This window comes from Rhipicephalus microplus, chromosome 3 (assembly GCF_043290135.1).
Source record: "Rhipicephalus microplus isolate Deutch F79 chromosome 3, USDA_Rmic, whole genome shotgun sequence".
Taxonomy (NCBI): Eukaryota; Metazoa; Arthropoda; class Arachnida; order Ixodida; family Ixodidae; genus Rhipicephalus; species Rhipicephalus microplus.
The window spans coordinates 182,239,033-182,265,106 of NC_134702.1; the positions used below are offsets into that span (position 1 = coordinate 182,239,033).

Below are 26,074 nucleotides of genomic sequence, written 5' to 3' on the forward strand. Positions count from 1 at the left end.
GAAATCAACTCTGATTACAATGTTTGCTTAGGTGCCCTTGGGTGCGTAGGTGTTTTGTAGTGCTTCACGCAGTGCCATTTGTATATCCGTAGATACATCAGGGTGCCTCCACGTACTTTCGACACGCTGTTGCACCCTGTGAAAGGTCGCATTGAAAAAAAGGACACCAACTTCCGGTATCCAATCAGTCCTGAGCACCGACTTGCATAAAATTTGAGGTAAGGTCGCCTTATGAATCGTCCAGAGCATTCATTTGTTTAGGGTGGCTGTGAATTGTGAAGTAAAGAGCAAGCATTTCACACTTTTCGCGCAGTTAGATGCAGCTAGCTTGCTGCACGCAATGTTTATTATAGTTTTTTTTATTATGTAGTGTCGAAGAGTCATTGTTTATGTAAGTGCATGCGCTTCATGTCATTCCGTTTGTCTAGCTAATTAAAAATTAAAAACTAGTCGTACTGCATAAAGCCACCCGACAAAATGTTGTAAAGGGGGATGTCGTGAGTGAGGTTTGTTTTTCTAAATATGGGCATTTTCTCATTACGTAAATTCTGCACCACCATGAAAACGTGCGCTCTCCTTCCTTCTACGTTTATTTTTTCTCAGATTCTTGGCTGCATGGTCGTTTATGAATGGTCGTTTGACAGCGTGCCATATTGTGTCGACAGTGTGCCAGGTGCTCTGGAATGTACTTGGTCCTGTATACGTTGCCCGTCCATCAAGTGCAGGCGAGTGGCTACAGGTAAAATTTACGTTATAAATGCATGTTGCATACGTAGCACCTGGAACATTTGGCTTGCCTGTTCAACGTCCTCCTTAATTTTTGCTGTACAAACATGACGTGTGTTATTCCCGCAAAAGCCATTATCAATATTTTCATCCCATCAGACTGCAAAAGAGTTTGAGGAACGTTGGAACATGCCCCACTGTGTGGGTGCAATTGATGAAAAACACATCGTCATCGAATGACCTGTCAAATAGGGAAGTGACGACTATAACTACAAACACTTCTTTACTAAATCGATGCTTGCTGTCAGTGACGCCTGCTACAGGTACATGTTTATTTACTCTTGATGCACCAGAAAGTAATTGTTTTGGAATGTTGGATAGGCAGAAAGTGTCAGTATGTACATGTAAATGCACGTTAAATTGTGGAAAAGCACTCCTGTAATTTTTAGCCTTTAACCCTTTGCGGTCCCAAACTTACCCACTTTCCGGTCGTTCAAGTCCGAAACTATTTCACCAGTTTGAGGCACCACGAAAGAAAACGACAACTGTGGGAAATTAACTTGGCGGTTGTTTATTTCATCAGTTCCTCTTTGTCCCCAAGTTATTTAGCGATACTTGGGCAGTGTGTAGAAGTGTTCAAAGCACTCTCCTGGGGGTAGTCCGGGATTATTTCTGCAGGTTTTGCAGAAGAACACGGTTTCCCTCCTGCCCCCTTTTGTTTTCCGGCCACTGCAAACAGCGCAGTCCTTGCTGCTTCTGCCAGGGAGCTTGTAGACGAAATGGGGCTTTCCATTCAGCCTTTGTTCGCAATCCAATCTTGCAGATGGGCCCCGCTTCCCAGCGCGAGCCCTTACGTCACCAACCAGCTGCTCTATCAGGTTCTTCCGGTACTGGAGGTGTCGCTCCTTTTTCTCTCCCTGCTTCAGGAGCTGCAGTCTCATCAAAATGAAGCTGTTCACTATCGAAACTTCCAGAAGCCAAAAAAAAAGCTTCCTCCACCATTTCATTGACTTCTGGGAAAATGCATAACTTGCACAGTAATGATCGACCCTGTCCACTGCACCCATGTTTTCAGTGTAGTCGCATATCACCACAGGCTTCTTCAGTGTCAGTGCTTTTCCTTCAGCTATCTTCCTTGGCACTTCCTTCGTAGACGCATTGTGGGCTGAGCTTAGCATTGTCACTTGACGCTTATCCCGCCAGGCAAGTGCCATGTACGCGTTTCCTCTGCGATAAGCCGTCACTTAATCTTTTTTCATCTTTTTTTTTTGAGCTGCTGCGGCATTTGTTTTCGATTTGTCATCACAGTCCCAGTTAGCAAAATACTGTGCGAAAGTAACTCTTCCGCAAGCATTGGGGACATATAAAATCTGTCCGTATACAGATGATAGCCACTGCCCGGTGTAGCTTGCTCCACTTTCTCCAGCAGGTGGAGCACAATCCTGCATGTGAAGGGAAGCTCGGGACGGCAGAGGCTATCAGTTGTTGTGCTGCCGTAGTATGGTTCAAAGGCCGAAATGTAGCCGGTTTGGCAGTCAGCCAGCGCACAAACGCGCATGCCACATTTTGTTGGCTTCTGGGGATTGTAGCACTTGAATGAGACTCGGCCTTTGAAGCCGACAGTACTTTCATCTACACAAATTTCGGGGCGGCGTTGAAATGCTCTTTGCATTTAGCTTCTATGTAGGTCACAACATCTCTGATCTTGCTTCCTTGAGTTGGTGGACCTAAAGAGGTATGTGGGCTTCGTGCAACGTGCAGCATCCAAAATATTTGAAGAAGCCTTTTTCGTTTGAAAACGTGTGGGAAAAAAGGCATCTTCTTGAGGACGTCGTTGCTAAAGTATTCCTTCAGCTCTGGTTTGGGGTTCAAGGCCATGTTCACTATAACCCCTAGGAAGGCTTTGAATTCTTCCACGCGCACATCTTCCCAGTCATTCCAAATAGAGTTCTGCTGAAGAACACCGGCACTCGAGATTTTATCACGGGCGTAGTAGTTTCTTTCGCGCGCTATTTGCTCAATCAGCTGGTCGGTGAAAAACAACTGAAAGTAGTCCAACTCGCACTTTACATTGGAAGAGCTTACTTGAGATCCCGGGTTCGGGACAGTAAAGGGAAGAGGGTCAAAATCTGGTAAATTATCCTAGTAGGCTGTCCAGTCGGTTCCAAGTGGTCCTGTGTTGTTCTGGTTGTTTCTACCGTCTCTACCGTCCTCGTTTTCTTCCTCGCTGGCTTCTGTAGAATCACTTTCTTGGGTATCCCATGGAGCCACATAGTTGTCTTCGTCACTAAAATCGTCTTCGCTTTCGCTAAAAACTTCAGAATTACCGCCGTAGAAGGCACTCGGTGAAAAGGCGGCCATTTCGCTGCAAGCGGCGCCGAATCTGAGCTGCTCGCCACTCGAACAATTGAAGAGTTCAACCGCGTAAACTACGCCATCTGGTGAAAAAAACAAAGCTGTAATCAAGGCAGTTCTTGCCTTTTACAAGAGGTGGCGCAACATGCACAGTAAAAAAAAAATGCGCGCACAATTCAATCAGGAGAAAGTGTGTCGGGCAGTGCCCGACAGCGGACCGCTGCGGCCGTGTTGTGTTGTCGGGCGGGGCCCGACAATGGACCGCAAAGGGTTAAAAAGCTGGTGTTACACTTCAGACTTTGTAGTTGCACGGCCGCTGGATGAGAAAGCTTCCAGCGACCGTGGTAGTTGCATAGACGGTTGCAATGTGTTTAAGCCTCTGCGTTGAAACAATCATAAAAGACATGCATGCTAGTGCTTGCTAAAATAATGTTTTACCATTTCCAGGTTTAATTATGTGGAGATTGGGCACCTTGGGAGCAATTCAGATAGTGGAGTATTCAGTGAATGCCAACTGCTTGATATTATCCTTTCGAAGAATGAAGGATTTCCCCCTTATGCACCACTGGGGAACATTGGCCGCATTCTTTTCTACCTGGTAGGAGATTGTTTCCTTTGAAGACATACAGTCGCCGACCGTTTATTCGGACTCGACGGGAGCCGCCAAAAAGTTCGAATAATTGGGAGTCCAAAAAAACGGATTCACTAAAGAAAAGCACTTTTATAGGCCCTATCGCCCGAAAAAACTGTCATGTCTGCACACACGCACGCTTTCGAGACGGTTCGCTTGAAAATTAGAAAGTTCTCAAGCCACTTCAGTCTGAGGTCGGCCGCCTTCTACCTGGCAATGCATCTTTGCTTTTTTCGTCACCGTGAGGGTCTTGTAGCTCCCACGTTGGCCGCGCTTATTCACTCCCGAGGGCGCAGCAACAGGTGGCGTTGGAGTCATTTCAGCACGCCACGGAACGCTCAAGAGAGCGAGAACACAGAGAACAAGACGAACCAGGCCTAGCCGCAGAAGCAGCTGACTGACACTGCTGACACACGCCAAACGCCACAGCGAACAGACTCTGTAGGTGGCTTGGCTTGGCCGCTCGACTGGCTAAAAAATAAAAAGCGTCACCACACATAGTTTTCGAGATCGGCACTGGCGATCTCTGCGTGCATTTTTACACTGGCCTGATATCCATCCATAGCTAGTGCAGCATATCAGTGCTGGCAACCTGGAAAACGTATTGTTAATGTAGCTGTCAGCATGTAATGGTGTACGGCGACGCATCCGGTCAGTCAAACGGAGTCCGAATAATCGAATGGCGCACAGTGGGGCGTCCAAATTTTCGGTCGTGAGTGTACATTAGGACCAATGGGGAGAGTGGCGGTGTCATGAAGATGTCCGAATAAATGGGCATGTCGGAATTTTCGCCGTCCGAATAAACGGTCGGCGACTGTACTTGACGTGGCCGCATCCTCGGAATGGCAAGTTGCCCCTTTGATTTCTTTTAGTACTGGAGTGCATTGCTATATGCTATTACTCTGAGACTGTTCAGTACACCCTCACTTTCCTCACTAGATAATGTTCTAGTGTTAAACGTTGCCAAGTTCAGGTTCCAATGGCGGCCTGTCCGGATCCAGAGATTCTTAGCACCCTCTGCTGCGTTGCAAATCTGACCGCCGCCGTGGTCAGTTGCTTCGCAGCTGCTGAGGACTGAGGGCCGTGAGTTATTTGACGTATGCATGTGGGAGGTAGTGGCCAGATACTGCACCAGGGTGGCCAATCTTTCTCTGGTGAGGGAGTGCGTTCCCGACGGTGGTTGCCGGTGAGGCCGCACCCCTTGCCTTTTAATGCAGTTCCATCAACACGCGGATTTTTTTTTAATCCTGGTTGGGAACTGCGCGGCACCGGGATTTGAACCACGGACCTCTTGCATGCGAGGCGGATGCTCTAAGCACTACGCCATCACCGCACCTCTTCTTGTACAGAAGCTCTTGTACAGAAGCTGTCAACTATGGGTTCTGCACAACGGGTTGGAGTCTCTGTAGTATTTTGGTCATCTGTATAGAAGGATGTGGTATTTTCTTCTTGCGGCTCCACTGCATTTGAAAGAGCAAAAGAGCATACATTATGAATGGCAATTTTCAAATTTGTTATCATGGTTTTACTCCTCTTTTGAAGCTTTGCAAGATTGGTCCGCTTAAGATAATTTCGAGCTTCACAAACTCATGGTGCTGCAACAAGCTTGGAGACATCAATAATTTTTCCATTCTCAAATTTCAACACCAAAAATGGGAGCCCCTGATGATGATAACCAACATGCATAAGCAGATACCTCGTCCTCTTTGTAGGGCTTTAAGCAATGTCCTCAGAAAAGTGCCACGCAGTGTTCCGTAGTCGTGTGATGACAGTAGGAGAGCTTTGTGTCTCACTGCGTATGGCAAGTGTGACAAATATATTTTGAAGCGTGGTCTTCAGCAATATTAGCGTTTCCCACATCTGTTCGAAGCATGTCCGGGTTCTTATTAATTTTGCAATCTGTATCACCATTTTCTTCAATTTTTTCTTGCAATAGTGCATCACCGCCATCAGCAGCTTCTGATCTCCGTTCTGTTGCTTCACATGTACATGTTTTAATTTCAAATGCTGTGGTCGTTGATGGTTGTGGCAAGGGCACAGATGGACGACTCGGTTCTCCCTCAACACTTTCCAGAGCCATCTCAACAGTTGTCATGACGGCATCTGGAGCCACGAACATCACCTGATCAACATGCCAGTTAAGTTTTCCTTCTCGTTCGTTGATCTCCTTGATGTGGATTGAAGTCCCGTCAAGGAGATGATCAGCGTCGATGAAGCAGGAGGCAGGTTGGAGGTAATGAAAACTTGAAGGTATATTACAGCGAAATATTTACAGTCATATGTACATCTTGCCGAAGCACACTCATGATAACACAGACATCAACAGCGTCTTACTCTTCTACTTAACTTTTCTTAAGTTAGAGCCTAGAACACTGTTACTACATACAACGTACTTAGTCTCACTGTTCGACCACCAAATGGTTATAGCCCAGACAAAAGTTGCATCGTACGGAGTCGTACTGATCTATCAGTTAAGTGATTGCAGCCTCGACTGAAGAGAAACGGATTCCATCCAGTCCTAAGTATCTTGCGGTAACAAAGAAAAGGGGGAGTTGGCCACTGCTGGTCCGCCTCAACATTCTCTCATCCAATCTGCTTCCACTCAGATTAAGTCACTCCCTACTGGGCTGACCTTACTCTCGACAGCAGCGCTTCTACAGTTTAAACAGGCGTTTGGGTACGCTTTCCCGTCATGTCTCTCTCTCTCCACACCGATCTATCAGTTAAGTGATTGCGCACAGAACGTTATTGCCCCCGCAGGTAGCAAGCGGCCTTTGACTTTCTCCGCTTTCCTTGTGTTCGGGTCGTGCATCGCTGCGACTTCGCGCCGATCGCCAGGGCAGAGCGTGTCGCCTACTCCCACTGAGCTCGCGCCCGGCAGCGGAGGCAGGACGGGGTCGCTTAATCCCATTGTGCGTTTGCCCCCGGCAGCGGCGACTTGTCTCTAAACCACAAACATTCCAAGCCGGTTGGCAGAGCGGGTTCGTTTCACATTGTGTGTTTGCCCCCGGCAACGGAGGAGACGGACGTAGTTTGCATTCCAGAGGATAAGTGGTGTACAGTTACACGAGCATACCGAGAGAGAGTCGAGAAAGAAGCTTTGTATAACGTAGCTTCCCGCGCTGTCGTCCCATGCTGAAAGGAAGCAATTTGCGACCTTGCCGAGAGCGATCCGAGAAAGAAGCTTTGAATAACGTAGCTTCTGGTTGCTGTCCCATCCGCACGATCAACCTATGAGCGGCAAAACATAACACGTCCCCCCTAAAGAGTATACTGGGCTGTCTTACGCTCAGTGATACGATAAAGCACTGTCGCGATTAAGTCACTGGACTTTCTAACCACACAACAGTTGTACACAAGCATCAAACACAATTGCAAGTCAACACTACCGGAGAATACACTAAACGAAAATAAATACATGCTAAACAATCAAGTACAGCATTGCTTCTTCAAGCAGTGAGATCACTAGATTCTGTTTCTTGAATTGTCAATCACACAGTTCACAATATGCAGCAGCACGTGGGCAGGAACATTCACGTCCCCCTCCCCAGTTGGCATGGCACTGTTATTCTGATGGCTTCCATGAACTATTCTGAAGCCTAGATAACGCATCCGCATTACCATTACATACTCCCTTCCAATGTTGTACCGACACATGATATTGCTGTAAAGCCAGCGCCCATCTTGTTAATTTCGCTCCGTGCGGAGTCGAAGTTGTAAGGTACGACAGCGGATTGTGGTCGGAAACGACGTTTACTATGGCACCGAAAAGCCAGTAGTCAAACTTCTTTAAGGCCCATATTATTGCGAACGCTTTCCTCTCAATTGTCGGCCAACGCATCTGGGTCGGTGAGTAGCGGTGGCTTGCAAAAGCGATAAACCTCTCTTCTCCCTCGGCTGACATTTGTGCCAAACATGCTCCCGCTGCCGTAGCTGAGGCATCTGTGAAAAGCCAGTAGGGCTGGGATGGCTCTGGGGTGTTTAGCGCCACGGCCTCGCACAAAGATCGTTTGAGAGTCTTAAATGCAGCCTGAGCTTCCTCCGGCCAGGGTATCTTATTAGGTACCGCTTTCTTTGTTAACAGCGTGAGCGGGCTCGTCACCTCTGCATATCCTCGTACGTACTCTCGATAGTAGCCGCAAAGTCCGCCTTCTCTAAGACCTTAAGAATAAGGTCGAGATGCGTTAAGTGCTCCTCCCAAGTGCTATAGAAAAAATAGCAATATCATCTAGGTATGCCGTGGCATACACTTGATGTTGCGACAAGAGTTTGTTCACCATTCTTTGAAAGGTTGCCGCCGAATTTTTCAGCCCGAAAGGCATCACTTTCCATGCGTACTGACCTTCATGTGTTACAAATGCGGTGAATTTCTGACTCTTTTCTTCCATCGGTACCTGCCCGTACCCGCGCCTAAGGTCCACTACCGTAATGAACTGCGCTCTGCCTACTCGGAAAATCAGTTCCTTAGGATTCATCATAGGGAACGCATCCGCTTTGGTGACGGCATTTAAGGCTCTGCAGTCCACACACATGCGGATAGTCCCATCTTTTTTTCCGACGCATACCACCGGGTGCGCAAACTCACTCTCCGTGGGGTAGATCAACTTCCAAGTCAAAAGTTCGTCAACTTGCCGGCTGACTTCTTTCTTTAATAGTTCCGGCACCCGATACGGAAACGCCTTTTTTGGCTGGTGACCCGGTTCTATTTCTATCTTATGTTCATCTACCTTTGCTATACCCGGAGTGCCGTCAAAGAGGGTGCAATGTCTTTGGAACACCGCCTGTATTTCCGCCTGCGCGTCAGCATCAAGGTGAGCAACCTTCTCGCTCGTTACCACTAGCTCTTCCCGCTTCACAGTGGCTGGCCGTGGGGCATATTCCACCTCCCCAAAATCATGGTCCTCATCGAAGACGACCCCAATATGACTGACTCTTGCATAGTAAGGTCGAATGTTGTTGGCATGGACACTTTTCACCTTTCCCTCAGATGTTTCAACGCGGTAAGAATGTTCGCGCTCACGTTCAACCACTGTGAATGGGCCTAGCCATTTAGGTGACATTTTACCACTCCGGTCATTGTCGAAAACCACAACTTGGTCGCCAACGTTAAAAGGTTTGGGCCTGCTGCTGCGATTATAAGCACTGGCGTAACTCTCCTGATGAGTTGCACCAGTTAGCTCAGCTATATTAGCGGCCATCTCGAGCTGCTCCTTAAGTTGCTGTAAGTACTTAGCGGGGTTTTCTCTCAATGTTGCGGGCACCGGCATTTCTCCCGTCCAAGTCTTCTGCAGTATTAGAAGCGGTCCCGTGGGATTCCTTCCATACAATAGACGAAACGGACCTACTCCGGTTACCTCATGGGGGACTTCCCAATAAGCCCATAAAACCATTGGGATCAATTTGTCCCAATTCTTGGAGTCTCTTTGAATGACATCATACAACATGTTTTTGAGTACTCGGTTCCACCTTTCTACAACTCCATTACTCTCTGGGTGTTCTGGGGTTGAAAATCTTGGCATGCAACCTAATTTCTCCAGCATCGTTTGCATGAGCTGCGATTTGAAATTAGTGCCCTGATCGGAGCAGATCATCTCCGGAACGCCTGTGCGACTGAATATCTCAATCAGTGCATCACAAGTCGCCTTAGCTGTCAAAGAGTGCAGTGGGATCACCTCTAGCCACCTCGATCCACTAAGCACAGCGCGTACTTATTCAAAGAGTGCAGTGGGATCACCTCTAGCCACCTCGATCCACTAAGCACAGCGCGTACTTATGCCCTCTCGCTGACGGTGTGTCTAGGGGTCTGATCACATCTACATTGACAACTTGGAAAGGGTGCTCGGGTCTAGTGAGCGGAGTTATAGGCACTTTATCCGTGCGACGCTTGTCTGAACGAATTTGACATTCATGGCACGAACGACAAGGCTCTAATATCTCCTTCGCCATACCCGGCCAAAAAAAATTATACCTAATGCGAGCTCTTGTTTTTGACCCTAGGTGCCCCCCACATAGTGACTCGTGTGCTAAGTACAACTAGCTGACTCACTCGAGTGCCTGCTATTGAGTCGCAGTGGTATAATAGTCCGTCTGAAATGAACATGCCGGATTTCCCACTACGCGCATCTTCCCAACATTTCTTTAGGGTAGTGTCGCCAAACTGCACATTGCGGAACTCTACTCTTTGGCCTAATGACGCCTCCCTTTCTTCATCAGTTTGCGCCTCTTCCCCGGAATCATCTTTCTCCTCCAAGGTAAGATTGCAGGCAACTACCTTTTGTTTCTCTACTGCTTGTTCCGCCTCGTGAGCAGGCTCGGCCGGCGCTCGACAGGATGCCAGAGTGCTGCTGGCCTTCAACAAAAGTTTCCAATCGTCCTTGGTCAACAAACAATCTGTGCCCTCGATGAGCTCATCAGTTAACGCACAAAGTAGGTCAACGTTCTGAGGCTCCGTAACTTCTCGCGGGCTATTTAATTTGACCGGTAACGTAGCTACCGTATATACTCGTGTAAGGGCCGCACTTTTTTTTCGAAAATTTCGCTAGGTGCGGCCCTTACACGAATCAGGCCGATTTAGTACAGGCAGTACAGGCCAAAGGTCTGTACTGTTTATGCAACAGTAGCAGAGTGCAAGAGTCACAAATGACATGCCAGAAATGTTTTTATTCGGATTCCATTTCGCTGTCCTCGTTCTCGGAGGAGCTCGCCTCGGCGTCCGCGTCTTCCCAGAGACGGTCATCTTCGGTGCCGTTCATGGAGTTCGAAATTCCCGTTACCTTGAAGCTTTTAGCAACTACTTCTACTGACATGGCACGCCACGCATTCAAAATCCATTCACACACCTGTTGGAGCGACGCCCGCTTCAGCCGTCCTGTAGGGGTCTTCTCGTGGACGCCTCCAGCCATCCATTCAGAGTAACATCGGCGAAATTCCACTTTGAATGGTCTGTTGACGCATACGTCGAGCGGCTGCAGCACACTCGTCAGGCCACCGGGAATGACGGCCAAGTCCGTACGAGTTGCGGCAACTCGGTTCTTGACGCGGTCGGTCAAGTGGCCCCTAAAGCTGTCCAAAACAAGGAGGGCTTTCCGTTGTAACAGCCCTCCAGGTCTGTTTGCCCAGACGGTCTTAATCCAGTCAACGACCAGTTCCTCGGACATCCAGCCCTTCTCTTGCGCACGTACGACGATTCCCTGAGGGAACTTCTCTTTTGGGAGAGTCTTCCTTTTAAATACGACGTACGGCGGAAGCCTCCTGCCGTCTGCCGTGATGCACAACATCACAGTGCACCTTTGGCGTTCTGCACCAGTCGTGCGCACAGACACACTTTTCGCACCTTTTAAATCCACTGTGGTGCTTTCCGGTGCATCGAACCACACAGGTGTCTGGTCCGCATTCCCAATTTGGGACAGGTCGTATTCATGCTCCCTCCTGAGAGCATTCACGAAGCGATGAAACTTAATGACGTGGTCTTCGTACTCGCGCGGCAGTTTTTGGCAAATCGTCGTTCGGCGCCGAATAGAAAGCTGGTTACGGTTCATAAACCGCGTAGCCCAGCCCCGACTTGCCTTGAATTGTGCCGGGGGTATTTCCATGTGGCGAGCGATGCTGAGGGCTTTGACGCGTATCATGTCAGTCGATACGGCGTAGCCGTCCCTTCGTGTGTCGACGACGTAGTTGACGAGCTCGCTTTCGAGTTGCGGGTACTTGCACTTTTTCCCGCGAAACGCCTTTCGGCTCCTGTTAGTAGCGGCGAGGGCATCTTTCTGATTCATCCAGTAACGCACGCGCTTCTCATCGACGTCGTACTTTCGTCCAGCTTCCCGCTTCCCGTGCTCCTCGGCATAGTCAATCACTTGCAGCTTAAATGCTGCAGTGAATGATCTCAGATGCCGGCCCATCGTCCGTCACGTGCGCTGGCTTCTGCAGGGTTCACTACAACCAACAAAGTGACACCGACGACACCGATCTGAAGTCGCGCTGCCAACGTATCGACACGATGCTAGGAACGATGCCAACAAAGAGGCCGCACAAGGCAAATATGGCGGCGCGCTGTCAACAGCGTGGTCGGCGCGTCGGCGGAAGTAGAATAAAAGCGGAAAAGCGTGCAGCGCCATCTGGCTGTAAATGAACTAACTACACTTTTCTGGCGGGACATTTTGAACTTTTGTTTTTTTTTTTTCGAAATATCCGCTTTCAAAGTTGGGGTGCGGCCCTTACACGAGGGCGGCCCTTACACGAGTATATACGGTAGCCTTGCCTCGATAGTTTTACCGAAAGCGGACACCAATCTTATCGTGCCAGACGGCTCTACAACACTTCGCGGAAGCAGACTCTCCCGGATGACGGTTATCTCACTCCCCGTATCCAAAATCGCATCTGCGGATATGCCTGCACATGATACAGGAATTAACTGCCGTTTATCTGTGCCTTCACCCTCGTGTTTCAGAGACTTCACCTTTGCGCTAAGTACTCCAGTAGGTATTTCAGTATCCGTCTCGTGGGATAACGTTACCTTTTGAACCTTCCGCTTTGGCTCGGTAGCCTTCTTGGGGTTGTTCTCCTTATCACTAGCCTTCGGGCACTCTTTAGCGAAATGGCCCGAGCCGTGACATAAGTGGCATTTCAGAGCCCCTTTCTCAACTCGTGTCGCCGGCTTCTGCCCCATTTTCTACAGTTGGTTGCTTTGAAGCACGCCCTTTCCCTTTCGCTTGTTCGAAAGTTTAGAGCGCTTTCGCGATCTCAGTTGGCCTAAGCCATCCCTCGCCTTCCCTTAATCTCACATACTCAAGACCCTCCGTACTAAGGCCCGATTTTATGCGGTCAGCAACCATGAGTTCTGCCATCACTTCTACCATGTCGGCTTCTCTCACTTGGAGGTAGTATGAGAAATAAGTTTTCACGCGGGACGCGAACTGCGCCCACGTCTCTTCCTTACGCTTTATTGCTCTTTCGAACCTCTGCAGGTACTCTGCCGGAGAAAGCTTCAGTTCCGTCAGCACTGCTGCTTTAACTGACTCATAATCTGCACTCTCTTCAGGGTTGAGGTTACGCAGTAGGTAACGGACTTGCTCAGTTAGCGCTGGCATAACCAAATGCACGCGGCTCTCGTGCGGTACCTGGTAAGTAGCAAAAAGTTTTTCTACTTCCTCAAACCACAATGGGACATCTGCGTCACTCGGCAGGCGGAACCCTTTTAGCACTTTTGCACATTGCTGAACAGAATCGAAACCCCGGCGCCTCTGATCACCCGTCTCCGACCCAGAGTTGGACAACGTGCCATTGAGACGTTCCGCGTTCATTCTAGCCTGCAATAGCTTTTCGTACTGAATCTGAAGATTGAGCTTTTGAATTTCAAGCTCGAGCGTTCTCGCGTCGCTTGATTTCAGCAAAACCTGAGATGCCTGCTGCATCGACTCTTGCCTCTGAGTAGACACTGTCGCCTCATTTGACTGATCAGAATTTTGAATACCATCATTGGATGGTTCTCGACTCCGATTCACATCTGCCGCACTCGTACCCTCATCTTCATTAGACTCCATTGTTTTAGCACCCCCGCGTGTTCTCACCATGTGCTCTACACATAAACTGCCATGCCAACTAGAGAAGCAAGCAAGAAATCCTGCTCACCCTTTGCTGTATGCACTGTCGTTCCCGGATCTCCTTCACGGTGCCGGAGTTGGATGCTGTGGGAGCGTCTCGACTTTGCCGCTGATGGCTGTTGGATACCTTGCCCCTCGTTCCTCTCAGCGCTGGTCCAGTGTATGGTGCTGCAGAGCTCGCCGATCCTTGTCGACTGCGCCAGTTAAGTTTTCCTTCTCGTTCATTGATCTTCTTGATGTGGATTGAAGTCCCGTCAAGGAGATGATCGGCGTCGATGAAGCAGGAGGCAGGTTGGAGGTAATGAAAACTTGAAGGTATATTACAGCGAAATATTTACAGTCATATGTACATCTTGCCGAAGCACACTCATGATAACACAGACATCAACAGCGTCTTACTCTTCTACTTACCTTTTCTTAAGTTAGAGCCTAGAACACTGTTACTACATACAACGTACTTAGTCTCACTGTTCGACCACCAAGTGGTTACGGCCCAGACGAAAGTTGCATCGTACGGAGTTACGGAGTCGTACTGATCTATCAGTTAAGTGATTGCAGCCTCGACTGAAGAGAAACGGATTCCATCCAGTCCTAAGTATCTTGCGGTAACAAAGAAAAGGGGGAGTTGGCCACTGCTGGTCCGCCTCAACATTGTCTCATCCAATCTGTTTCCACTCAGATTAAGTCACTCCCTACTGGGCTGACCTTACTCTCGACAGCAGCGCTTCTACAGTTTAAACAGGCGTTTGGGTACTCTTTCCCGTCATGTCTCTTTCTCTCCACACCGATCTATCAGTTGAGTGATTGCGCGCGGAACGTTATTGCCCCCGCAGGTAGCAAGCGGCCTTTGACTTTCTCCGCTTTCCTTGTGTTCGGGTCGTGTATCGCTGCGACTTTGAGCCGATCGCCATGGCAGAGCGTGTCGCCTACTCCCACTGAGCTCGCGCCCGGCAGCGGAGGCAGGATGGGGTCGCTTAATCCCATTGTGCATTTGCCCCCGGCAGCGGCGACTTGTCTCTAAACCACAAACATTCCAAGCCGGTTGGCAGAGCGGGTTCGTTTCACATCGTGTGTTTGCCCCCAGCAGCGGAGGAGACGGACGTAGTTTGCATTCCAGAGGATAAGTGGTGTACAGTTACACAGGCATACCGAGAGAGAGTCGAGAAAGAAGCTTTGTATAACGTAGCTTCCCGCGCTGTCGTCCCATGTTCAAAGGAAGCAATTTGCGACCTTGCCTAGAGAGATCCGAGAAAGAAGCTTTGAATAACGTAGCTTCTGGTGCTGTCCCATCCGCACAATCAACTTATGAGCAGCAAAACATAACAATGCTGGTAAAACAAGAACACAAATTTCTAGGAATCACAATCGACCAAAAACTAATTTTTCTGCCACACATAAATGCACTGAAAACTAAGGCAAACAGAGCACTCAACGTGCTCAAAGTACTCTCCCATAAATACTGCGGTTCCGATCGACTCTGTTTTATACACATTTACCGATCTCTTGTACGCAGCATTTTAGACTACGGATGCGTAGTCTATGACTCGGCGCGAAACTCATACATCCGCCGTCTTGACCCTATACACAACTTCGGTCTCCGTCTGTCAAGTGGTGCTTACAGAACATCACCTGTGCAAAGTCTATACGTAAAATGCAATGAGCCCCCTCTATGTAATGGAAGAGCATTACTAACCTTGTCATATGTTTTAAGAATTAGGTCATCTCCTGAACACATCTGCTACGAAATTGCCGCAAAATGTGACTCGCGCTTACACTACCTCAACAAACCGAATCTAATCAAACCACTTGTCCTACGTTTCGAGGAATACTGCCGCTTTTATATCATCCCTGATGGATCACTAGATGTCACTATTAAACCACCAAGACTGTCGCCATGGTTTGACCTGTCGCAGCTATGCGAATTTTCACTAAGCCGTTTTAACAACAAAAGCACCCCACGAGAACACATAATCCAAGAATTTTATACACTTCAGCACGAATATCGGGATTACGAAGAATTACACAGATGGCTCAAAAACGGAGGACCACGTGGGTATTGGGATTGCGACGACGAAAAGCGCAATTTTTGTGAAAGTACCTTGTAGTTTTTCCATTTTTTCAGCTGAAGCTTATGCCTTGAGTGAAGCAGCTCGGAAAATCATCGCTGAAAAATACAAGAAAGCAATCATATACACCGACTCACTAACCACACTAAAAGCACTACATATAAAATGCAAATGTGAGCCAATAGTCGGCGACATATTAAACATCGTATACTTGAATGGCCAGGCAGCCTGCATCCGTTTCTGCTGGGTGCGAAGTGATGTTCTGATACCCGGAAACGAAAAAACAGATAAGTATGCTTCCCAGGCAGCCCATAAAGTAATAACAAAAGTGAAAATTCCCCTTGAAGATATCCAGAAAACAATTCGCCTGGCTCTACTAGAAAAATCTAAAAAGCAATGGGACACCTGCACGAACAATAAGCTCCACCTGGTGAAACCCACACTCGGGGAATAGAAGACCTGCCGTCACCAGCAACGGTTTATTGAAGTTGTATTATGTCGACTTCGCATTAGACACACACACTTGACACACAACTTCTTACTCGCAAAAAAAGAACAGCCAACGTGAGAAAAATGCCAAGAAGCGTTAACACTTATGCACATCCTAATCACATGTCCTACCATTGAAACACAGAGACAAAAACATTTCAGCAAGCTATACAAACAACACGTACCTTTACACCCTGCTTTGTTCCTAGGAGATGACCCTTTAGTACCTCTGCCTTGCTGAACTTTCTGAAAGAATGTAACCTGTTATTTAACCTTCAAAACCTCATCTTTTCAGTGTCCATTCCTGAAAGTCTTGTGTCTGGCACAGCCTAGCCTTAGCTGCTTTTCCGCCATAAAAACCAAATTAACCTAATCTAATTTGTCATGAAGTGCCAGTCTAAAAGATGCCCTGAAGCGTTTTCAACACTACTCACGGCGCGTTCGTGGCCTCTCTGGAGACATTTGTTGCGCCTGTTCAAGCAATGCCATTATAGCTGTTTCGCAAGGAATCTGTCGTGTTTGGGCCATTTTCTCAATTTTGCTGATTCCTTCTGTGATACAAGGCAATGGGTCAATCTTCGTAAGTCTTGCAAAGTCATTGCAAAACTGCAGAAAAAAGAAGAGAAAAAATGCATACAAAGTGCTATGAAAGTCTGTACAAGATCTAAAATAGCATTTGCATAAGGCAATTGAATAAGGCTAGCACATCGAGAGATTTATGACTGTCAGTCTTTCTTGTACCGCCTTCGGGTGCACACTTTCACCAGTTTATGCCTGGCTGATCAAGATCACCCGCCAAAGATACAGAAGATCAGCGATAATAACTGCGTTCTATCAGGCTGAACGAATCATTCGAGTTTTTTCTTAAAGTTGGCTAGAGAATTAGGCGGACGGTAACTCTCTGACAGCACAGGTAACAGATAACAATACTTGTAGCACGACCTATAACATTTCAATATTGACTTCTGCTTCAATTATGTGAGCGTGGAAACCGTTTTTTATCGCAGCAAACACACTGGCAGACAGCGCTACTGTGGTGAATTCAAGTCTTGTAGTTCACTGTTTGTTTGGCCTGTAGTGGGGCGAGAAACTCGAGCCGTGTTTGACGTAACATCCCTTTCATCGTCACAATGCCAGTGCACCTCAGCCGAAGATGCCATTAGATTCAGCTGCACCTTCAGCTAAGAAAGCTAACATACTGTGTTTCATTCGTAGCAAATAAACCGACTCACCCTTTCAAAGACCATCATGTACGGGTGCTTGATCTTAGCCTCACGAACACTAGCTGATGCGACGTAAGAGACTCTCAAGCGCCAGGTCAAAGCCATCCTTTCATCGATTTGACCTTCATCTGGAGAACTTTTGCGGGCCTCAGAGATCAGCCAATCTGTATGCCATGCGAAGCTTGTTTCATCCTCACCAATTGTAGACATCAATGGGGCCTAAGGGAAGCAACATCAAGATTAGTGATTTCAGCATAAAAGCATCTGCCCTATATAGAGCACGACTGCAGCAATGTTTACATCTCTTGAAAAAATGATTGGCTCATTTACTATAATTTATTCAAATACATTTACATGAACACATCACTACAAATTAGAAATGAATTCATCAGCCAAGGACAAAGTGCAAACGAGGCATCAAACTTAAAAATAAGTGTTGTCAGACTTTAAAACTGTATGTTTGAGTACCCCCAAATGCTTAATTTAATGGGTATTCTTGATTCTGCCTGCTATTCTTTCTATTTGATGGTTTTAGTTTTGTCTAGGGAAATTGATTTGTCAATATTTTACTAACCTACTGAATTGATACATTCCAAATATTTCAATACCACTTTAAAAATTTGGTGAGTTTCTGAGTGCTTTTAATAAAAACAGGAAAGAATCTTAATGCAGAAAATCAATATAGCATACTCCTTATAACCTTTGTGCACATTATTTTCTAAAACAAAATAAGACACGGTATTTTACTGAGAAATTTAACCAGATGTTCATATTTAGTTCCGAAGAGATTTACACAAGTGGGCTAACCAAAAGGGCAGAAACACCTGTCCAAGTGTGTATGGCTGTGTCACAAGTCAAGCCAGTGACAAATGATGAAGATCAATGGCAGGAAGGCCAAAACGTAAAGGTCGTCTGTATTTACAGTGAAACTGCTAGCCTCACAGGAAGTGAACAAGAATATAGCAAGCTAGCTCCACTTCAATGCTCTTTGAGCAATGAGAAAGCTCAGATGCCTTCTGTGGCGTCAGCTGATCAGGAAAATGTTCAGGTTACAATTTTTAATGTCTCAAAGACTTTGGGGCCTGGACAAGGCGATGATGTGACTAAACAAGGCAGTGGAGCGTTCCAGACCACTAACACTTGCAGAATACAAGTACTTCTGTTGTCAAAGTAATGCTGCATTAAGGGGATCAACTTGTCGCATTGTCAGAATATTCTAAGGCCGAACCACAGGCAGGTGTCTGATCGGAAACAATACAAGGTATTCGCTTTGCATTCAGATAAAAGAGACAAATATGCTGTTCGTCTGGTGTGGGACGCTATAACCTGAGAATTGACTTTAAATAGCCGGTCGCTGTCTCTAGATTTATACCACATGGACAAGGACTTACATCGTTTGTATATATCCTGGGTTTAAACCTTTAATTTCACAAGGAGTGTGATTTTCTGAGTTTTGGGCAGGACGCTGTAGCTTGTCTGTAAATTGTGTTTTGGACTTTCAGGAAATTTTGTCTGAACGTGCAAAGTATAATAAATGGATTGATTGTAAAAATGTAGTGAACATTGAGCAGGATATGTGTTGTGTGCGGTGAAATGTGCACTTATCTGCAGTTTTGTTCATAGCGGAAAAAAGTTTTCGAAAGGGGGGCTTTTTGATGTGTTTGTGCCCGTTTAAAAAGTGCGCCACTCCATCAGCCAGAAGATGACGATGACGGTCGGTCGCGGCACGTGTGGGCGTGAACATTTTGGTCCAATGAGGTATCTCCACGGAGATTTCAAGGCCCAATGGCTGGGTACCTTCAATAGGGGCGAGACAAGTGGGCCAAAGCGGAAGCACAAGCCTGAGCAGAGCAGATCAAGGAGAGTTTGAAGAAGAGGAGCAAATGGAAGGTCGTCACCGGACCGGGCGCTGAAGATGGGCCGTCAGGCGTCGGACCCGAGCCTGCAGGACTTCAACCAACCGGGGCCTCCTGCCGTCGTGTTCCCGCTCGAGAGGACCGTGGCCATCCTGTCCTGAACTCCTACCCTGGGCCTGTGGACTTTGGTTCCAAAAGGCGAGCAGTAGCCGTCGGGCTACAGGCCCGAGCTGTGCGCCCAGTTGCTTGGTCAGGTTGACCCTGGTTCCCTGACCCGTCGCCACCAGCCTGCAATCTCTCGTCACCGATGGGTCCACACTCCTAAAGCGAGAGCCACCACGTTCCGGTCTAGTTTCTTGACGTGTCATCAGCAGCCAGCGTTCCTTCATCCCCGTCCTGCCCGCGCCCTGAAGCTGGAATCGTCGCCGGAATTCAGTGTGTGGGTGAGATCGAACAGATATCTTGCCCTACCTACTCCAACGCTCAGCCCCATTTGGACGTTAGATTCACTTGATGCACTTCTTTGTTGAGTGTTTATAGATGGATTTCGCCGTGTCCAGTTAACTGTTTAATAGTTGTTTCGTTTCATGGGGGATTTTCGTCGTTTTACTTTTCAATTAAACTTCTTGTTTGAGTTTTTGTACAAATGGGTTTGTCCTTTCGTTAAATCTCTTGTAGGTTTAAACCTTACAGAACTCTTCTTACTAGACATCTAAAAGAGCCTTGCATCACACCCACTGCGTCGGAGACCCTATCGCGTGTCCGCGACAGAGCGCCAGGTTATCGATGACCAAGGAGCTGACATGCTCAAGCGTGGCGTCAGCCAACCTTCGAATAGCCCCTGGGCATCTCCAGTCGTTCTCATTAAGAAGGATGGGTCAATTCGCTTCTGTGTTGACTACCATCGTCTTAATAAAATAACTTGAAAAAACGTTTACCCCTTACCGAGAATCGACGATGCCCTTGACAGCCTCCAAGGTTCGGAGTTCTTCTCTTTTATTGACTTGCGTAGCGGTTACTAGCAAGTCCTTATGGCGCCTGAAAATCAGCCTAAAACGGCCTTTGTCACACCTGATGACCTTTACGAATTCTGCGTCATGCCTTTCGGTCTTTGCAACGCGCCCGCAACATTTGAGCGGTTAATGGACAATCTTTTGCGTGGCCTGAAGTGGAAAACACGCCTGTGCTACTTAAAAGACAAGGGTATATTTTTGCCAGATTTTCCCACGCATGTCCGCAGGCTAGATGAAGTACTACAGTGCCTAACTGACGCCGGCCTTCAGCTCAACCTGAAAAAATGCCGCTTCGGCTCAAGTCAGCTCTCGATTCTCGGTAATGTTTCGAAAGACGGTATTCTTCCTGACACCGCCAAGCTTCAGGCAGTTGCAGAGTTCCCTAAACCCTCATCTCTGAAGGATCTGTGCAGCTTCCTTGGACTCTGCTCGTATTTCCGCCGCTTTATTCGGAATTTCGCTATGATCACCGCCCCCTTGACTGAACTTTTACAGAATGACTTGAAAAGTTACGCTTGGTCACCCGCCTATGATGATGCTTTCAAAAAGTTGCGCCACTTGTTAACCTCACCGCCAATCTTGCGTCACTTCGACCTGACTGCACACTAAAACAAATCTCACCCTTAAGGGTGTAAATGAGCTTGTCGCCAGACGAGCACCCTTTGCTCCCTATTGGGTGTTCAAAAAAGGGTGCTGAGAAAGGGTGCAGAGCTCAGCACCCTTATGGAAAGGGTGCAGAGCAAAATTTTCAAAAGGTGTAATGAGTGCACCCTTTAAAAAGGTGCTATGATGTCATAACATCCTTTTAAATGGGTGCTGAAAGGGTGCTTCACATCGACGTACCAGTGAGCCAAATCTAGGATTGATGCTGGAAATGGCTAAATATGCAGATTGCTGTATACTCTAGATCATGCTGAGTGACAGACCACATACGGTTTGTTAGTACATGAACAGATGTACAATATCACTCATTCATGCATGCATGCACCGTGCGGTCGACTCCACGGAGTGCATGCATGCCTCTCGCAGCTGCTTATGAAACCAGCACTGAAGCACAGTGACAGCTCTCTAGTTGGGGCTTCTGTAGTATTGTCTTCTAAAACACCACGGCACTGCAGTTAAGCTGCAGTTAAGTGGGCTGCAGTGTTTTGCTCTTTATATATATACGCTAATAGAGAATACGGCACTGTTCCCGAAAAGTGCCGCAAGTATGCTTTTTTATGTCCAGGTGTTGCTCCTCAGGCTTTTTTTTGCTGTTATGGATAGAACAAGCCCCACTTTTTGTGAACAGTGCTCAATTTTTTATAAACATACACTATTACGAGAGCAAAGTTAGCTTCACCGTAAGAAAGCGTGATTTAGTGGAGCCACCATTCTCTAGCAGTCAACAAAGCGAAGGCCGCACTTGCAGCTGTCTGTACATTCGCACGCTATAGTTACCAAGCGCCCTTGAAAAGCGCTCTGCAGAGTGTCGGCTGCATGGCACATTTTTTAAGGTCAAAGTGTTCAATACTGTATGTACCTTTTAAAACAAGCTTTCCTAAAGAAAGTGTTTCCATATTCATGTAACTCATCACAAACTGTGTAAATGGTCTAGGTACATTTAACCATTTTCGAACCTCAATGCACCGCATCCATCTAAGGCCCCTTCCTGCACACATGCATGCCCAAGGGATGGATGCTTCGTCACAATGCAGACATGCATGCCTGCAAACTAAAGATTTATTAGGTACAAATAGTGCTGACCATTTTAACAGCCATATATTTCTTTTAAAAGACAAGCAGATATTATGTGCTACAAATAGCACCTGATCCAATTGTATCGAATTGAAATGTGTGGCGCAGGAGGGCTTTGCTGCATTTGAGAGTTCAGAATATTTAGTCCCTAAGAAGTTTTAATATAGAGCAACACTATGCAAATACAATCACGTAAACAATTTTATTGTACAAAGCATACAACCCAAAAAGTCTCAATAGTAAATATGGGCTGTGATCTACAACACCTATATTGCAACGTTGAGATTAGTGTTAGTGAGAAATTCAAACTTGTGACTGCACAGATAGAAAGATTTTCCCTCATAGCAACTCAACCCTGTTTTTCTTGTGAAAAGTGAAGTTATATTTTTATTTCTTCGTTCAAAATCTCAGAAATAGCCTGTGGCCCCACCTGGTGGTAGAAACTTCAATTATACGATGTACCCTGTCACGTGACTGTAAACTAGTGCATTCAGTTAACAATTTTCTTGTTAGTATTGAAATATTGTTTGATTCTTTATAGTAAACCTTATCATTCCACCAAAATGTACATATAGGCCTGCATTAGAAGTACGCATTAAAGTGGCACTCACTGCCTTTGCATAATTTAATAATACCATGCGTGTCAGCTTGTCTTGAGCAACTTTTCTAAGTGCTCATGAAACTGTGCACGTAGTTTCGAGGTCACTAAGATTTCGGAGCGACGTACTTTTTTACCAACATTTATCAGAAATTGTGTGTTCTGCTAGTCAGTATGGCCACACATATGCGCAGAGATGTTTTCGGTGATTAAGCTTGGCTCAAGTGCCGAGAGTAACGACGTCAGGGCAACCCATCCACAGCACAGGCGCAACAACCTTAGGTGCAGGTGCAAGCAACGCAAATATAGAAACTGAATAAAGCCACATCGTCTCAGTATAACAACTTGTTATCTTAAAAAATAGTTATAAAGCTCGGAACAAATGTAGTTAAGCATAGTTACAGGAACTCCTGCGAAAGCAGCAAAACAACAGAATGCACAAGTTACCAATAAGGCTACTGTAATCGCTATCAACTCTCAGTGTTGCTGGATAAAAGGGTTCATTCGTGTTTAGAGCCTTTCAGATTGAAAAATATTGGTTATATAATGAGTCAGTATTTCTGGGAATACTGTGGCTACACACTCTACGAAAGATAAGCTTTCTGTCACGCCAAAAAAAAAACTGGGTAAAAAAATCAGTTGTCGGTCTCTTTAAATTCTTTCTTGTGACTGGACATTTTTTTTCTCTCGTCTTCCTTCATGGTTAGAAAAAACAAAACACATACGGTAAAAAAAACCGGAATAAAAACTGGGTAAAAATGTCAACTCTCTGTCCCTTTAAATGTTGTTTGTGACTAGAAAATTTCTTTTTCTCGCCTTCCTTCATGGCTAGTGAAAACAAAACACATACCGTAAAAAAAACAGAGTATAGGTCGAACTTTTTCTTAAAAAAGAAACGCAATGAAAAGTCATCCTTCCTGTTATGCACTGGTCATTGGCAAAAAAAAAAAAAGATGTGGACGTTTACCAACAATGGGCAGTAGAAGTAAAAAGCCTACATGGCCATTGTGAGCATGAGTAGCGGCGCCGTTAGGCAAGGCCTACAATGTTTTGGCAACGCCATTTCGCTTTGGTTATGTTTGTCAGTCTGCTGTTTTTTTTCTTCCATTTCCTTTAGAAATGAGTAGTAGTCAACGGCTTTAAGAAAGAAGTTATCCGAGTAAGCCAAAGTGCATAGCAACCTGACAGCACATTGGGAATGTGGCGCACCAGAGAAAAGCGTCTGATACTGGAAGAGCTCAAAGAAGTGCATCACACTTAGCTAAAAAAAAAACAAAACATGGACGAACTTCGGTGCACCTCAAACTGGAAACGCTACTCGTCGAATGCGTTCGGGAGCTGTATGCAAGACCGCTATCTGTAACAGCAAAGTGCATTGACGTGAAAGCTCTCGAGTGCACGACTCTGGGCTCATTAGGGTGCACTTTAAGGAATCGCCATCGAGGACGTGCCTATTTATGAAGCGGAAGAGCGTTGCGCTAAGGCGGCGTACTTCTGTCTTTTCGCAAATGCTGCATCAGTAATGCCTTGGGTGGAACGGAAGACTGGTGCACTATGAGGCATTACAAGAGAAAAACACGCCGCACTCAAGTTCAGACGAGTCTGAGTGACAGCACTCTGTAGCCTTTTGGCGTTTTACGTAAGATTACTGTCGAAATAAAATGAAATACCACCACAGCGCAGCTGGTTGTGTCGCAGTAAGGGTGCACCGAGATACTTTGTGATTTTTAAAGAAAATTTTTCGGAGATTCTAAGTGTGGGAGGAGTCGACCTATATTCCGGTTTTCACAGTATATCAAAAATAAAGCTAAACCTTACATTCAGCATGCCACAGCTTTGGCCACTTTGTTCAAAAATCTAGTGGCAACTACTTTTGGAGCACTCAAAGTTAGTTTGAGGAAAAGGTTTCACAACAAAGGTGTTGAAAAGCTTCCGCTGGTATTGGCAATTAAATACCCAATACGCCGAGACAACGGCTGCCAGACCCTCTTCTGCATTTTGCACACTGAAGAGCTTTTCCCGGTCTAGTTGCACGTGAAGTCGGCTTCCTCAATGTTTTTCCCTCCAGAAAACACCACACATGGTGTTGCAGGAACGCACGGCTCCTGTAAAAGCAAAAAAAAAATATTGTACCATTACCAAGAGGCTATGAGAAATAAATGTATTTCTTTGCACATAGTCAGCTATTCTAGAGCTTGCTGTGGGTTATACATGACAATAATATAACGTAAAAAATATAAGAACAGCAAGTCCAGTATTTATGCGCATTATTTAGGTGTTTGATGTCAACAACATATTCTTCAGTAAATCAGCAGTGGCAGATAAATGCTGAGACACAATGGTGCCTCAGTGCTGAAGAAAACCACATGAGCAGGGATGTGATATTTTGCTTTTTGGAGCAGAATCAGGAAGAGAAAAAGTGCTGTTTTGGAGCAGCCTTAGGTGTCTTCGAAGCAGAAAAAAATGCTAGTTTAGGATGGCTATTAATGTTTTCGGTGGAGATGCATGTTCCTAACAACTCCTGCAGTCTAAAGCATCTCATAAATATTCATATTTATTATTAAACAGGCAGTATCCTACTATGCACGTAGTACACAACTAGTATAGTAGCATCATTTTCGTAAATCAAAGGTGAGTCCAGACTTCCCTGGTGTTCAGGTTGGGAGGACATTCCTTACAAGTGCTCCCCTTGATATTCAGCTTTAGCACATGATACAACTAAGTTAGCAGTTAAGCATAGTGCAATCAACTTGTGAAAATGCTGTTCATTTTTTACTGCTTAGCTGTGTTATATGCCTCTCAGCTGTGTGAGCTATGAAAAGTGCAAAGAGGTTAAAAAATAGACAGAATAGAACTATCTATTTGCTCACACTCAGACCCCACGCTCGCTTTTAAAAATTTTATTTCAAAGCATGACTCAAAGGGCATGACGATTCTTATAGCACAAGCTCAGAACAATAGCGGGACGGAAATACGAGCACTTCTTGTAACGTTCGTGTTTTTGTCCCTTTGTAGTAGTTCTCAGCTCGCACTAGAACAATCATCATGTCCTACGAACTAGCCCAAACAGCCACACCTTTAAGCATAATATAAAGGGGTCGTGAAAACAAAGCTCGCTTTAACAGGATAACGCGATCTCAACGCAAGTCACACGCACTGACCAGACGACACCAGCCAAAGTATACCTGCATAGACACTTTGCTAATTGAGAAACCCGGAACTGCATGACATCTGCGAGCGCATGCAAGGGACGCTCATCAGCGTCTTTGCTATACACAGTCCGCTTCTCATAAGAACGCTGCTTGATATGGCGCGAGCAGCAGAGTTCAAGCTAGCGCAGATTGCGTATGGACAATGCCGGTAGTAGTGCATGGTTCTGTTATGAGCAACATTTTCATGACCACTATAATGCTTATATAAATAATAATACAACACCTATTAGAAAAAAAATTGGCCAGCATGGCCTAGATTTTGTCACCGCTTGGGATTTTTCAGGACTTATGTCACTGAGTAGCATACTAGGATGATGGTGTATACAGCTTGCTTTTGGTTTTTTTTAGGCTCACTGGATGGTCAAATGGTTCAACTTCTATGTTTTATTTAGTCAACACCCTTTTGGGGCATGTTTGCAGCAGATAATAGAAAGTATTGCATTTTGGAGCAGCATGAAGCAGCATTTCTCTTTTGAAGCAGTTTGAGCAGCACTTCTATCAGTGCATGAGAGGTTCTACCCACATGTACTAGACACAGAACAATGAGATCAGCTTTTCCATTTGCACAG

General features: G+C 46.2%; 1 long non-coding RNA gene across 1 annotated transcript; it reads left to right on the plus strand.

Annotated features, from left to right (window-relative positions):
• The first annotated feature begins 605 nt into the window (after positions 1-605).
• On the plus strand, positions 606-19,592 carry LOC142804069 (uncharacterized). The gene is made up of 2 exons (XR_012894454.1): positions 606-739; positions 18,896-19,592. It is a non-coding gene; the product is annotated as an uncharacterized LOC142804069 (long non-coding RNA).
• Positions 19,593-26,074: the final 6,482 nt, after the last annotated feature.